The sequence below is a fragment of the Mobula hypostoma genome, chromosome 1, assembly GCF_963921235.1.
Source record: "Mobula hypostoma chromosome 1, sMobHyp1.1, whole genome shotgun sequence".
Taxonomy (NCBI): domain Eukaryota; kingdom Metazoa; phylum Chordata; class Chondrichthyes; order Myliobatiformes; family Myliobatidae; genus Mobula; species Mobula hypostoma.
In genome coordinates, this window is record NC_086097.1 from 188,138,080 (window position 1) to 188,153,782 (window position 15,703).

The window sequence follows — 15,703 nt, forward strand, 5'->3', positions numbered from 1 at the left end:
AGCCTCCAACCTGATGGCATGAACATCGACTTCTCTAATTTCCACAAAGGCCCCACCTCCCCCTCATACTCCATCTGTTACTTATTTTTATGCACACATTCTTTCTCTCACTCTCCTTTTTCTCCCTCTGTCCCTCTTAATATACCTCTTGCCCATCCTCTGGGTCACCCCCCTTGTCTTTCTTCCCGGACCTCCTGTCCCATGATCCTCTCGTATCCCCTTTTGCCTATCACCTGTCCAGCTCTCGGCTCTATCCCTCCCCCTCCTGTCTTCTCCTATCATTTTGCATCTCCCCCTCCCCCTCCAACTTTCAATCCCTTACTCACTCTTCCTTCAGTTAGTCCTGACGAAGGGTCTCGGCCTGAAACGTCGATTGCACCTCTTCCTACAGATGCTGCCTGGCCTGCTGCGTTCACCAGCAACTTTGATGTGTGTTGCTTGAATTTCCAGCATCTGCAGAATTCCTGTTGTTTGTTTTACCCCTATAGGGTGATTAATTCAGTGACAAAAGGGCTAAAGAACGCAGAAGCGTATATTGGCGATTTAGTGGTCTGGACTGACACGTGGGAGGAGCTCTTTAAAAAGCTATTTGAAGCCAGCCTGACAGTGAACCTCACAAAAAGTGAATTCGGCCACGGAAAGATCACTTATCTGGGATTTGTGGGAAGACAGGGGCAGCTGGCACTGATGCAGGCTAAGATGCAGGCTATCTCTGAAGTCCCCACCCCGACAGACAAGAGAGCCCCGAGAAGGTTCTTGGAGATGGTGGGGTACTATCGGAAGTTTTGCAAAAAAAAACTTTGCGGATATTACCCTCCCTCTTACTAACCTCTTGCCAAAGAATGCTAAGCTGATATGGGACGACCCTTGTTATCTTTGTCCGGGACGAAAACTACTGAGAGGTTACACTGATCACAACCCATTAGTGTTATTGGCCACTATGAAGTTTGCTAAGTTGGAGCATGGTCTTAGAGGATTATTAAAATAACACATATAAAAGGAACGGAAAGGTGATGGCTGACTGTCTGTCAAGGTGTTAACAACTTAAAATTCTCTGTATTAGCCAAATAGCTGATGACCTTGTATATTTGTGTGTATCTAATAATGTATTCATGCCTATAATTTTTACCCCCGGTAAAAATCCTTTGAAGGATAGGGGTGTGACGAAAGACCAAGTTATCAGAAGATTGATGCTGATGAGAGAGATAAGAGAGACAAAAGGGAGAAGCGTTCAAAATGTTAACAAGAGACGAGAGAGATTAACGGAAAGAGACACAGTTCCGAGTATTGACAGACAGGTTGCTTTGAACCTGAACTGTTTGAAGTTTGATGGACAGGCGATACCCCAGCAGGGGGATAAAAGGAACAGGTTCACTAAGGCAAGACAGACACCACTAGATCACGAGATAACGAGACCCTGGAAGTGCGGTGTGCTCCCACAAGTTGGTGGAAGTTTGGAGGTCTGGTCACGGGACCGACCATAGACGCACAGGGTGAAAAGGTACGATCGGCGGGAACCTGGTGTGTGTGTCCGCCCTTGCCTGGGTGCCGGGTTCACTGTGGAAGAACGAACGTATCCGGAATGGAGGGGTCACAGTCGGTGATCTCAGAAGACATTAAAAGGGCTCGCACCGAAAGCTAACTGCAAGGAACATCAAAGGTCTGTGAATCGAAATTTGCATTCGCTTGCTCTCTCTCTCTCCAACGGCACAACAGCGATTACTGCGAACTGTACTCAGCTGAACTGAACTCTGCGTCACTTGAGACTGATCATTTTACCCCTAGACTGCGATAGAGCTTGATTGATTCCTATTATCCTAGTTCTGTGTACATGTGTGTCTTATCATTGCTAACCTGTTGCATTTATAACCTTACGATTAGAGTACTGTGTTACTTATTTCTTTAATAAAACTTTCTTATTCCAGTAATCCAGACTAAGTGGTCCATTTCTGCTGGTTTAGCAACCCAGTTACGGGGTACGTAACAGTGGCAATAAACTCTACAGATTCACAACCTTCTGGCTAAAAGATTTATTCCTCACTTCCATTCAAAATAGACATTCCTCTATTCAGAGGCTGTGCCTTCTGGTCCTAGACTCCTTCACTACAGGAAACATCCTCTCCACATCCACTCTAACTAGGCCTTTCACCATTTGATAGATTTCACTGAGATACTCCCTCATTCTTCTCAATTAAGACAATAAGACATTGAAGCAGATTTACGCCATCTGGCCCATCTAGTCTGCTCCGCCATTCAATCATGGTTGAATCTTCTTTTTCCTCCTCCTCAACCCCAGTTCCCAGACTTTGATGCCAGGTCCAATCAAGAGCCTATCATTCTCTGCCTTAAATACATTCAACGACCTGGCCTCCACAACTGCATGTGGCAACAAATTCCTCAAATTCACCACCCTTTGGCTGCATCTCTGTTTTGAAAGGGCATCCCTCTATCCTGAGGCTGTGCCCTCTTATAGACAATAGGTGCAGGAGTCGGCCATTTGGCCCTTCGAGCCAGCACCGCTATTCACTGTGATCATGGATGATCATCCACTATCAGTATCCAGTTCCTGCCTTATCCCCATAACCTTTGATTCCACTATCTTTAAGAGATTTATCCATCTCTTTCTTGAAAGCATCCAGAGACTTGGCCTCCACAGCCTTCTGGGGCAGAGCATTCCATACAACCACCACTCTCTGGGTGAAAAAGTTTTTCCTCAACTCCATTCTAAATGGCCTACCCCTTATTCTTAAACTGTGGCCTCTGGTTCTGGACTCACCCATCTGCGGAAACATGCTTCCTGCCTCCAGCATGTCCAATCCCTTATATGTTTCAATAAGATCCCCTCTCAGCCTTCTAAATTCCAGCGTATACAAGCCCAGTTGTTTCAATCTTTCAACATATGACAGTCCCGCCATCCCAGGAATTAACCTTGTGAACCTACGCTGCACTCCCTCAATAGCAAGAATGTCCTTCCTCAAATTTGGAGACCAAAACTGCACACAGAACTCCAGGTGTGGTCTCACCAGGGCCCTGCCTCTTTGCTCTTGTACTCAATTCCCCTTGTTATGAAGGCCAGCATGCCATTAGCTTTCTTCACAGCCTGCTGTACTTGCCTGCTTGCTTTCAGTGACTGATGTACAAGAACACCTAGATTTCGTTATACTGCCCCTTTTCCCAACTTGATTCCATTTAGATAATAATCTGCCTTCCTGTTCTTACCACCAAAGTGGATAACCTCACATTTATCCACATTAAACTGCATCTGCCCACTCACCCAGCCTGTCCAAGTCACCCTGCATTCTCATAACATCCTCCTCACATTTCACACTGCCACCCAGCTTTGTGTCATCGGCAAATTTGCTAATGTTACTTGTAACTCCCTCATCTAAATCATTAATATATATTGTAAACAGCTGCCTTCCCAGCACTGAACCCTGCAGTACCCCACTGGTCACCGCCTGCCATTCCAAAAGGGACCCATTAATCGCTACTCTTTGTTTTCTGTCAGCCAGCCAATTTTCAATCCATGTCAGTACTCTGTCCCCAATACCATGTGCCCTAATTTTGCCCACTAATCTCCTATGTGGGACTTGATCCAAGGCTTTCTGAAAGTCCAGGTACACTACATCCACTGGCTCTCCCTTGTCCATTTTCACAGTTACATCCTCAAAAAATTCCAGAAGATTAGTCAAGCACGATTTCCCCTTCGTAAATCCATGCTGACTCGGACCGATCCTGTTTCTGCTATCCAGATGTGTCGTAATTTCATCTTTTATAATTGACTCCAACATCTTTACCACCACCGACATCAGGCTAACCGGTCTATAATTCCCTGTTTTCTCTCTTCCTCCCTTCTTGAAGAGAGGGACAACATTAACCACCCTCCAATCCACAGGAACTGATCCTGAATCTATAGAAAATTGGAAAATGATTACCAATGCGTCCACCATTTCTAAAGCCACCTCCTTAAGTATCCTGGGATGCAGACCATCAGGTCCCAGGGATTTATCAGCCTTCAGACCCAACAGTCTATCCAACACCATTTCCTCCCTAATATAAATTTCCTTCAGTTCATCCATTACCCTAGGTCCTTTGGCCACTATTACATCTGGGAGATTGTTTGTGTCTTCCCTAGTAAAGACAGATCCAAAGTACTTGTTCAACTCGTCTGCCATTTCCTTGTTCCCCATAATAAATTCACCCGTTTCTGTCTTCAAGGGCCCAATTTTGGTCTTAACTAATTTTTTCCTTTTCACATACCTAAAGAAGCTTTTACTATCCTCCTTTATATTCTTGGCTAGTTTACCTTCGTACCTCATTTTTTCTCCACATATTGCCTTTTTAGTTACCTTCTGTTGCTCTTTAAAAGTTTCCCAATCCTCCGGCTTCCCACCCGTCTTTGCTATGTTATACTTCTTCTCTTTTATTTTTATACTGTCCATTACTTCCCTTGTCAGCCGCGGCCTCCCCTTACCCCCCTTTAGGATCTTTCTTCCTCTTTGGAACGAACTGATCCTACACCTTCCGCATTATTCCTAGAAACACTTGCCATTGCTGTTCCACTGTCATTCCTGCTAGGGTATTGTTCCATTGAACTTTGGCCAGCTCCTCCCTCATAGCACCATAGTTCCCTTTGATCAACTGTAATACTGACACTTCCGAGTTTCCCTTCTCCCTCTCAAATTGTAGATTAAAACTTATCATATTATGGTTACTACCTCCTAATGACTCCTTTACCTCGAGGTCCCTGAACAAATCTGGATCATTGCACAACACTAAATCTAGAATTGCGTTCTCTCTGGTAGGCCCCAGTACAAGCTGTTCTAAGAATCCATCTCGGAGGGACTCCACAAACTCCCTTTCTTTGGGTCCAGTACCAACCTGATTTCTCCAGTCTACCTGCATGTTGAAATCCCCCATAACAACTGTAGCATTACCTTTGTGACATGCCAATTTTAAATCTTGATTCAACTTACACCCGACATCCAGACTACTGTTTGGGGGCCTGTAGATAACTCCCATTAGGGTCTTTCTACCCATACTGACTCTACGTCTCCTGATTTTATGTCCCCCCTGGCAAGAGCCACACCACCCCCTCTGCCCATCAGTCTGTCCTTTTGATAGGACGTATACCCTTGAATATTCATTTCCCAGGCCCTGTCCACTTGAAGCCATGTCTCTGTTATTCCCACAACATCATATTTACCAATTTCCAACTGTGCCTCAAGCTCGTCCACTTTATTTCTTATACTTTGTGCATTCATATATAATACTTTTAGTTCATTACTCCCCTGTCCTCCCATATCAGTTCCTATTTCACTTGGCCATACTGTACGATCCCCTCTTGAGCTTTCTGCTCTGTTGATTCTGCTGTCTTTCTTAACTTTTCTTATTCTCACTTTCCCTTTATCTCCATCCTTATATTTCCAGTTCTTCCCCTCCCCCCCCACTACTTAGTTTAAACACACCCGTGTTGCAGAGGCAAACCTGCCTGCCAGAATGCTGGTGCCCCGCTTATTAAGGTGCAACCTGTCCCTTTTGTACAATTCATCCTTACTCCAAAACATACCCCAATGGTCCAAGAATACAAATCCTTGCTTCCTGCACCAGTTCCTCAGCCACACATTCAGATCCACTATCTCCCTGTTCTTGCCCACTCCAGCACGAGGAACTGGAAGCAAACCGGAGATAACCACCCTGGAAGTCCTGCTTTTCAGCCACCTTCTGAGTTCTCTGAAGTCGTGCTGTAGAATGTCTTTCCTCTTCTTCCCCACATCATTTGTGCTGACATGCACCACCACTTCCGGATGTTCACCTGCACTCTTGAGGATTCCCTGCAATCGGTCCGTGACATCCTGGATCCCGGCACCAGGGAAGCAACACACCATCCTTAAATCTTGCCTGTTGCCACAGAAACCCCTTACTGTACCTCTCACTATGGAGTCCCCTACTACCACGGCTCTGCCTGACGTCTGTCTCCTCGGCTTTGCTTCAGCGCCAATTGCTGACTTGCAGACCTGACCGCCTCTCAGGCTGGCATCATCTTCTGTCCCGACAGCTTCCATGAGGGTGAGCCTGTTTACGAGAGGCACATCCCCCGGGGTCTCCTGTACTTCAAGCATCCTTTCCTTGCTCATCGTCGCCCCTTCTCTCTTCCGGTGTCCTCAGTGTAACGACGTCACTGTAGGTCCTGTCCAGAAAACTCTCGTTTTCCTGGATGAACCCAAGGTCATCCAGTTTCCTCTCCAGTGCTGCAACACGGTCCTTCAGAAGCTGAATCTGGACACATTGTTCAAGACTCTCCCACCATGGGAAACATCATTTCCATATCTACTCTGTCCAAGCCTTTCAACATTCAAAAGGTTTCAATGAGATCCCCCCCCCGCCCGATACTTATGAATTCCAGCGAGTACAGACCCATCAAACGTTCCTCGTATGATACCCGTTTCATTCCTGGAGTCATCCTTGTGAACCTCCGCTGGACCCTCTCCAATGCCAGCATTTCTTTTCTAAGATGAGGGGCCCAAAACTGTTCACAATACTCAAGGTGAGGCCTCACCAGTGCCTTACAAAGCCTCAGCATCACATCCTTGCTCTTGTATTCTAGCCAAATGAAATGAAAGCTAACATGGTATTTGCCTTCCTCACTATCAACGCAACCTGCAAGTTAACCTTTAGGGCGTTCTGCACAAAGACTCCCAAGTCCCTTTGCACCTCAGATATTTGGATCTTCTCCCCGTTTAGAAAATAGTCCGCACATTTATTTCTACTACCAAAGTGCATGACGATGCATTTCCTGATGTTGCATTTCATTTGCCACTTTCTTGCCCATTCTCCTTATCTGTCTAAGTCATTCTGCATCCTACCTGTTTCCTTAACACTATCTGTCCCTCCACCAATCTTTGTATCATCTGCAAACTTGGCAACAAAGCCATCTATTCCATCACCTAAATCATTTATATACAGAATAAAAAGAAGTTGTCCCAACACTGACCCCTGCGGAACACCACTGGTCACTGGCAGCCAACCAGAAAAGGATCCTTTTATTCCCACTCACTGTCTCCTACCAATCAGCCAATGCTCTAACCAGATTAGTAACTTTCCTGTATTACCATGGGTTCTTAACGTGGTAAGCAGCCTCATGTGTGGCACCTTATCAAAGACCTTCTGAAAGTCCAAATATACAACATCCACTATATCCCCTTTATCTAACCTACTAGTAATCTTCTCAAAGAACTCCAACAGGTTCATCAGGCAGGGTTTTCCCTGAAGGAAATTATGCTGACTTTGTACTATCCTGTCCTGTGTCACCAAGTAATCCATCACTTCATCCTTAACAATTGACTCTAACATCTTCCCAACCACTGAGGTCAGGCTAACTGGTCTATAATTTCCTTTCTGCTGCCTTCCTCCTTTCTTAAAGAGTGGAGTAACATTTGCAATTTTCCAGTCCTCTGGCACTATGCCAGAGTCCAGTGATTTTTGAAATTCATTTCTATTGCGACCACAATCTCTAACACTACCTCTTTCAGAACCCTAGGATGCAGTTCCTCTGGTCTGTGTGACTTACGTACCTTTAGGTCGTTTAGTTTTTTGAGCACCTTCTCTCTTGTAATAGTAGTTGCACCCACCTCCCTTCCTTCTCACACTAAAACATCAGGCATACTGCTGGTGTCTTCCACAGTGAAGGCTGATACAAAATACTCATTTAGTTCATCAGCCATCTTGTCTCCTGTTATTATTTCTCCTGCCTCATTTTCTAGCAGTCCTATATCCACTCTCATTTCTTTTATTTTTAACATACTTGAAAAATCTTTTACTATCCACTTTTAAATTTGCTTTTAAATTTCATTTCTTCCCTTCAAATTATTTTTTTTGTTATTATCCGTAAGTTTTTAAAAACTTCCTAATCCTCTATCTTCCCACTAATTTTTGCTTTGTTGTTTTGCTTCTTTTGCTTTTACAATAGCTTTGAATTCCCTTGTCAGCCATGGTTGTACTATTTTACCATCTGAGTATTTCTTCATTTTTGGAATACAGGTGTGCCCCACTTTATTCAAGTTTGCTTTATGCCACTTCGCTTTTACGAAAGATCTACATTAGTACCTGTTTTCGCTAACCGAAAGAAATCCGAAGAGGATTTTCGCTTTTATGAAAAAAGGCACCCGCTTTAAACTTGTGTTTACCCTGAGAAAGACTACCATGACCATAAAGCCTTGTGCTTAGGTTTTATGAGCTATTTGGTATGATTTGGTAAGTTATTTTTTGGGTCTGGTAACGCTCAAGAATGCTTCCCATATAAATTTTTTCTTTGGCGTGTGCCTGCATGCGTGCGAGCCTGTGCCTGTGCGTCTGCGTCTGCGTGTCTGTGTGTGCGTCCATGAGGATGGGTTTTTCATGGCTTTTTCCAAGGCACAGAGCGAGAGAGAGAGACTGTGTGGTGCACCACTCCTCACACAGACATTTTTGCAGTATTTTCCCTTTGTTTTTTTAATGAGGTCGAGTTGCTTTCTCAATACTCAACCGAGCACGGATGGAAAGCGTGCTCGGGGGCAGACCCGACTAGTTTCGAACCCAGGAACCTCCACTCCTGGGTCCGGCGCCGAGGTCATTGCGCCAACAGCCAGTCTGTCAGCCAGTCTGTTTCTCATATAAATTAATGGTAATTGCTTCTTCGCTTTACGCTATTTCAGCTTACGAAAGGTTTCACGGGAATGCTCTACTTTCGGATAGCGGGGGAAACCTGTACATATGTCCTGCACCTTCCTCACCTTTTCCCAGAAATGCACACCATTACTGCTCTGCTGACATCCCTGCCAGCAGCTCCTTCCAATTTATTTCACTTACTCCACTGAAACACTGCTACAGTAGACTTTACTTTCTCCCTATCAAATTTCAAATTGAACTCGATCATAATTAAACTGAAGTCCAGTGTGTAGAGATCCAGAGCCATCAAACATTCATCATACATTAACTGTTGCATTCACAAAATTATTCCCACAATCCTCTCTGAACCCTCTCCAATCAGTGCCAGATTAACCTAGTAGCAAAGGTAGCATATTCCACGGGCCCCGTGTTTTCAAGGGCCCCACACTAAATGCTTGCAAGCTGCAGTCTGGTGAAATTGGCATCTCACCATATTCTCATGACGATCTGGCAACGCTGTTCTTTTCATGTTGGGGAAGCTGCCTGCTGCGTAGTATGTGTGTGCAGGCACGTGTTGGCTCCTTGCTGTGTCGTGGTGACCTTTGTGCTATCTCCCACGCTCCCAAGCTGCTGCAGCGTGCGCTGTTACGCCACTGGAGGGTGTGCCGCCGCAGTGAGCCTGTGACAAGGGATGTGCGACTCGACAGTTTTATGTGATCCAGTTCATGATTCCTGATTTTTTTCCTGATTTTAGGTAGTCCGAACCAGCTCAGGAACATAAAAGATCAGATTAGACTGTGAGTTTCAACCTGTATTTCCCAATTGAAATGAGTTTCAATAAGCAACTAAACAGATAAATTTTAGAACACTATTCCTAGTTGGTTGTTGAGTGCATGTGATCCACACACGCTCATAGCCACAACAGTCACATAAATTTGTTATTGTTCACTAGTCTTTGTTGATACCGCTACTTAGCTTTTGTAACATAAACTATTTGTTTTTAAATGCATATTTCATTTTCTTTTCCATTGCAGATCGCAATGAGCAATAGAGCCAGAGATATTGGACGTCATTATGCTTTTGGAAGTGCAAAACGTAAAGTGAAGGAAGAAAAAGAACGAAGAGACCAACTTGTGATATCAAAAACACGTGAGTTGACAGAATATTTTGATGGTCATGGAGATGGTGATGGTGCTATAATGGCTGAAGCTGGAAATATAGGAACAACTAGTTCTAGTGTGGCAGAAGGCACGATACAGCAACAGCCAGCATCCATTGGATGCGAAAGAACAAGTGAAAAGAACAAGTACTCTAATGATATTGGTGAATGGCTAAACAATCTAGATGATTGTGATCGTGAATATTGGATAGCCAAGGGAAGTGATGAATGTCAACATGCTAAGAGTGACTTCCCTTCATCCATGCGATTGTATGACAACGAAAAGAAACCTCGGCACTGTCAGAAGTCTTATTTTACAATTGTTCATAAACCTACAAACAAGCAACATGCAAGAAATTGGTTATGCTATTCAATGCGGAAAGACTGAAAGACCAGCCGCAGGAAAGATTAGACCACCCTCACCCCCGAATGGGGTATGAACTCAGAGGATGAGGGAAATGGGGGTGTGGTATATTCTGTCTTTTGCAAAATCCCCACTGATTGAGGAAGAGATTCCCAAACCTTCTCACACTGAGTCAGGTGAAATCATGGGGACTATCTGTGGACAGATTGGGTTTCAGCAGGACCATGAAGGGGACGAAGCGGAGCTCAGCCATGTGGCAGAGGGATCCGAGTTGCAGGACGGCACATGTGATAGGCCGGGGAAGATCTCGCCATATAGACCAGAAGTATCCCAAGGAGTGTCTGAAACTGAATGAGTAGATGATGGGGTAAGGAGGTCTCAGAGAATCAGGAGACCCCCCAAATAGGCTGGCCTACGTAGCCCCGGGTGAACGGAGTGCTACAGCAATCCCCCTGGTGAGATATATCACTACCCTTTACAAATGGATTGGAGGTTTTGACATCACAAAATTCCTTTGAAAACGGTGTTATTAATGATGAGATGACAAATTATTCCAAAGTCATGAGGACATGACTATTTTGGTGGGGGGGCGGGGGGAGAGTGTGGGGAAAGAGTGTAATGCCCTGGTTCATATTTATTACTGTTATTCTGTTCTCTATTTCATTTTGTGCCATTCTGTGCGAGCTGCCTGTTTTCCACTTAAGTTTCGGTTACGGTTGAACATAAGATATAGAAGAATTGTGTGCCATCCAATTAGGATATTCAAATTAAGGGGAGGTTTCTCTAGTGAGGGACACTAAGGTTGGGCTTGGGGCTTTGGTTAGGGAGAGATGAAGAGGGAAGACACCGGAGAGAAGAGGTCGTAGGATTTGACTGAGAGTGGGGCCGTGATTCGATGAAGCCTGGGAGGATCGGTGACAAGGAAACCATGAGCTGCAACTTGTGCACATTAGGTGGTTTCATTAAAATGGTCCCTTTTCTTTTTTTTTGTCCCTTCTTTACTAACCCTTTAGTCAAATTAAGAAATATAAAGCTAAATCTTTTAATTGTATGCAGTGTACTGTCTGTTATTTCATGGCACTCATTTGCACCAGGGTACCAAATTACACAGCACCCACACGAACAGGGGGTTTTGAAGTGGGGCTTGCACCTCAATCTCACGCTTGACAGGGCCGGAAATTGTCTTCCCTAGACTTCCGCAGCAGAGGAAACCAGAGTGTTTCACTAGTATCGTCCTTGTAATACCATGGGTTCTTATCTTATTAGGCAGCCTCATGTGCGATACCTTGTCAAAGGCCTTCTGAAAATCCAAGTATTCAAAAGCCACCGACTCCCCTTTGTCTGTCCTGCTTGTTATTTCCTCAAAGAATTCCAACAGATTTGATCGGCAAGATCTCCCCTTAAGGAAACCACGCAGACTTTGGCCCATTTTATCATGTGCTTCCAAGCACCCCGAAACTTCAATCATAATAATGGATTCCAACATCTTGCCAACCACTGAAGTCAAGCAAACTGGCCTATAATTTCTTTTCTTAGAACCAAAGAACACTACAGCACAGAAAATAGGCCATTCTAGACTGGGTATTGAGCAATGAGGAAGGGTTAGTTAGAAATCTTGTTGTGCGAGGCCCCTTGGGTAAGACCGACCATAATGTGGTGGAATTCTTCATTAAGATGGAGAGTGACATAGTTAATTCAGTAATAAAGGTTCTGAACTTAAAGAAGGGTAACTTTGAAGGTATGAGACGTGAATTAGCTAAGATAGACTGGCAAATGATACTTAAAAGGGTTGATGGTGGATATGCAATGGCAAGCATTTAAAGATCGCATGATGAACTACAACAATTGATCATCCCAGTTTGGCTAAAGAGTAAACCAGGGAAGGTAGTGCACCCGTGGCTGACAAGGGAAATTAGGGGTAGTATCAATTCCAAAGAAGAAACATACAAATTAGCCAGAAAAAGTGGCTCACCTGAGGACTGGGAGAAACTCAGAGTCCAGCAGAGGAGGACAAAGGGCTTAATTAGGAAAGGGAAAAAAGATTATGAGAGAAAGCTGGCAGGGAACATAAAAACTGACTGTAAAAGCTTTTATAGATATGCAAAAAGAAAAAGATTGGTTAAGACAAATGTAGGTCCCTTACAGTCAGAAACAGGTGAATTGATCATGGGGAACAAGGACATGGCAGACCAATTGAATAACTACCCACATCAAAGTTGCTGGTGAACGCAGCAGGCCAGGCAGCATCTCTAGGAAGAGGTACAGTCCACGTTTCAGGGTCTCGGCCTGAAACGTGGACTGTACCTCTTCCTAGAGATGCTGCCTGGCCTGCTGCGTTCACCAGCAACTTTGATGTGTGTTGCTTGAATTTCCAGCATCTGCAGAATTCCTGTTGTTTGCAATTGAATAACTACTTTGGTTCTGTCTTCGCTAAGGAGGACATAAATAATCTTCCAGAAATGGTAGGGGAACGACGGTCTAGTGAAATGGGCGAACCAAGGGAAATACATGTTAGTAAGGAAGTGGTGTTAGGTAAATTGAAGGGATTAAAGGCAGATAAATCCCCAGGGCCAGACGGTCTGCATTCCAGAGTGCTTAAGGAAGTGGCCCAAGAAATAGTGGATGCATTAGAGATAATTTTTCAAAACTCTTTAGATTCTGGATTAGTTCCTGAGGATTGGAGGGTGGCTAATGTAACTCCGCTCTTTAAAAAAAGAGGGAGAGAGAAACCAGGGAATTATAGACCGGTAAGCCTGACATCAGTGGTGGGGAAAATGCTAGAGTCAGTTATCAATGTTATGATAACAGCACATTTGGAAAGCAGTGAAATCATCGGACAAAGTCAGCATGGATTTGTGAAAGGAAAATCATGTCTGATGAATCTCATAGAATTTTTTGAGGGTGTAACTAGTAGAGTGGATAGGGGAGAACCAGTGGATGTGGTATATTTGGATTTTCAAAAGGCTTTTGACAAGGTCCCACACAGGAGATTAGTGTGCAAACTTAAAGTACACGGTATTGGGGGTAAGGTCTTGATGTGGATAGAGAATTGGTTGGCAGACAGGAAGCAAAGAGTGGGAATAAACAGGACCTTTTCAGAATGGCAGGCAGTGACTAGTGGGGTACCACAAGGCACAGTGCTGGGACCCCAGTTGTTTACAATATATATTAATGACTTGGATGAGGGAATTAAATGCAGCATCTCCAAGTTTGCAGATGACACAAAGCTGGGCGGCAGTGTTAGCTGTGAGGAGGATGCTAAGAGGATGCAGGGTGACTTGGATAGGTTAGGTGAGTGGGCAAGTTCATGGCAGATGCAATTTAATGTGGATAAATGTGAGGTTATCCACTTTGGTGGCAAAAATAGGAAAACAGATTATTATCTGAATGGTGGCCGATTAGGAAAAGGGGAGGTGCAACGAGACCTGGGTGTCATTATACACCAGTCATTGAAAGTGGGCATGCAGGTACAGCAGGCGGTGAAAAAGGCGAATGGTATGCTGGCATTCATAGCAAGAGGATTTGAGTACAGGAGCAGGGAGGTACTACTGCAGTTGTACAAGGCCTTGGTGAGACCAGACCTGGAGTATTGTGTGCAGTTTTGGTCCCCTAATCTGAGGAAAGACATCCTTGCCATAGAGGGAGTACAAAGAAGGTTCACCAGATTGATTCCTGGGATGGCAGGACTTTCATATGATGAAAGACTGGATCGACTAGGCTTGTACTCTCTGGAATTTAGAAGATTGCGGGGGGGGGGGATCTGATTGAAACGTATAAAATTCTAAAGGGATTGGACAGGCTAGATGCAGGAAGATTGTTCCCGATGTTGGGGAAGTCCAGAACGAGGGGGTCACAGTTTGAGGATAAAGGGGAAGCCTTTTAGGACCGAGATGAGGAAAAACCTCTTCACACAGAGAGTGGTGAATCTGTGGAATTCTCTGCCACAGGAAACAGTTGAGGCCAGTTCATTGGCTATATTTAAGAGGGAGTTAGATATGGCCCTTGTGGCTAAAGGGATCAGAGGGTATGGAGAGAAGGCAGGTACAGGGTTCTGAGTTGGATGATCAGCCATGATCGTACTGAATGGCAGTGCAGGCTCGAAGGGCCGAATGGCCTACTCCTGCAACTATTTTCTATGTTTCTATGCCCTTCTAGACTGTGCCAAAACTTTCTGCCTCCCTCCCTTCTTAAAGAGTAGAGTGACATTTTTCCAGTCTTCTGGAATCATGCCAGAATCTAGTGATTCTTAAAATATCATTACCAATGCCTTACAGTCTCTTCAGCTACCTCTTTCAGAACTTTGAGGTGTAGTTCATCTGGTCCAAGTGACTTACATATTTCAGACCTTTCAGCTTCCCAACTACACTCACTTCAGTCCCTGACTCTCTCAAATTTCTGTCATACTGTTAGTGTCTTCTGCCAGATTATGCTGTTCATCCACCATTTCTTTGTTCTCCCATTACTACCTCTCCAGTGTAATTTTTCAGCAGATTGATATCCACTCTCAGATTAAACCTTACCATTGAACCAAGACTCCACCACCATCCTCCGGAAGCATCAAACAAGAGGGAGAGAGATCGATTGAACACGGATACCTTCCACTGGGAGCAGTGAGCATGAACAAGAGGGGGACCAGTCACACACAAGCACCAGGATTGAAATCCTCCATGATTATTATAACATTGCTCTGTTTATATACCATTTCTATCTCCCATTTTAATTTGTACCACACATCCTGGCTACTGTACAGAAGTCTGTATATAACTCCCATCAGGGTCTTCTTATCCTTACAGTTTCTTAGTTGTACCCACAAGAATTCTACATCTTTCAATCCTATGTCACCCCTTTCTCAGGATTTGATTGCATTTGATTTCACCCTACCTCATCTGCCTGTCTTTTCGATACAATGTGTATCCTTGGATGTTAAGCTCCCAACCATGATCTTCTTTCAGCCACGACTCAGTGAAGCCCATATGTCATATTTGTCAATCTCTAACTGCATTGCAAGCTCAGCATTCAAATATAACATCCTCAGTTCTGTATACATCGCCATTTTTGATTTTTCTCCCATGTTACTCTTCAACTATTCCCATTGATTGCAATTTTGCCCTATCATCTGCCTGTCTGCCCTCACATTCTCACTATACATTGCAATGACTGTATACCATCTGCCAGTTCCTATAGTTTCTATCCCCAGAGTGACAGGGCTGGGGAGGGGGCAGTTGGTATACAAGTAGATGCAGTGTATAGTAAGACTGTAAGGAAGGACAGGCAGATGAAAAGAGATAATAGATAGAAGTCACAACTGTTCTGGAGAACCAATTCTGGTCATTTTGAAGGTGTACAATAAAAAAAATCCACTTCTGGAATTCTGGACTCAAGAATCACTATAGTTTCTAAAGTGCATGCCTGAATACAATGAACGACGATTTACAAGACCAGTGCTTCAGAGCCTCAAATTTTATAAACCGTAATCTCAGTTACAATATTTCTTGTAGATTGTCACATTACTGTTAAGCATTGGTTTGCAAGAC

General features: G+C 44.2%; 1 protein-coding gene across 2 annotated transcripts in view; it reads right to left on the minus strand.

Moving 5' to 3' along the window:
- Positions 1 to 15,703, minus strand: part of cnbd1 (cyclic nucleotide binding domain containing 1) — a 148,491-nt gene that overhangs the window by 111,860 nt on the left and 20,928 nt on the right. The gene's annotated exons all lie outside the window — the stretch shown is intronic.